Source organism: Rutidosis leptorrhynchoides, chromosome 1, assembly GCF_046630445.1.
Source record: "Rutidosis leptorrhynchoides isolate AG116_Rl617_1_P2 chromosome 1, CSIRO_AGI_Rlap_v1, whole genome shotgun sequence".
Taxonomy (NCBI): Eukaryota; Viridiplantae; Streptophyta; class Magnoliopsida; order Asterales; family Asteraceae; genus Rutidosis; species Rutidosis leptorrhynchoides.
The window spans coordinates 33686590-33687639 of record NC_092333.1 but is presented as its reverse complement, the minus strand read 5'-3'; the positions used below and the strand labels follow the sequence as shown (position 1 = coordinate 33687639).

Below are 1050 nucleotides of genomic sequence, written 5' to 3'. Positions count from 1 at the left end.
CCAAATTATGAAATCAAAGGACAAATCCTACACATGGTAACTAATCAATGCCAATTTAGTGGTGCGCCAAAGGAAGATCAAAATGAACATCTTCATACCTTTAATAGAATCTGTACTCTATTTAAAATAAGAGAAGTGGAGGATGAACAGATATATCTCATGTTATTTCCCTGGACTTTAAAGGGAAAAGTCAAAGATTGGTTAGAATCGTTACCTGAAGGGGCGATTGATACATGGGATGTCTTAGTTGAAAAATTTCTTAAACAATTCTTTCCGGCATCTAAAGCCATGATACTTCAAGGAGAAATAGTTACGTTCACACAAAAGCCAAATGAAACATTATATGAAGCGTGGAAAAGATTTGGAAAGTTGTTGAGAGGATGTCCGCAGCACGGTTTAGACACTTATCAAATAGTGCAAATATTCTACCAAGGTGTCAACGTTGCTACACGAAAAGACATCGACATAGCGGCTGGTGGTTCCATTATGAAGAAAACCGCAACTGAAGCTTACAAAATTATTGATAACACAGCATCCCACTCACATGAGTGGAACCAAGAAAAAGATATCTTTCGTTCATCTAAAGCGGCTAGAGCCGATTCTAGCCATGACTTTGATTCCGTTTCCGCAAAAATAGATGCTTTCGAGAGACGAATGGAAAAGATGAATAAAGATATTCACGCAATACTAATCAGTTGTGAGCAATGCGGTGGACCACACTTAACAAAAGATTGTCACATTGAGCAAACCATGGAACAACGTGAGAATGTTTCCTATATGAACCAAAGGCCGGGAAATAATTATCAAAATAATTATCAACCGCCAAGGCCGAACTTTAATCGAAATCAAAACATTCTTTACAATCCAAATGGACCAAACAATAACTCATATAACCAACAAGGTCTGAATAACCAGCCAACTCAAAACAACACTTTCAATCAACAAAGACCTGGCTTGTATAAACCACCACAACAAACCGAAGAGAAAAAGCCAAATCTGGAAGAAATGATGGCAAAGCTAATGGAATCTCAAACACAATTTATAACATCT

The 1050-nt window shown here is 37.2% G+C and overlaps 1 non-coding gene across 1 annotated transcript; it reads right to left on the bottom strand.

Moving 5' to 3' along the window:
- Window positions 1–291: 291 nt before the first annotated feature.
- LOC139887122 (small nucleolar RNA R71) lies at window positions 292–398 on the bottom strand. The gene has a single exon (XR_011772966.1). It is a non-coding gene; the product is annotated as a small nucleolar RNA R71 (small nucleolar RNA).
- Window positions 399–1050: the final 652 nt, after the last annotated feature.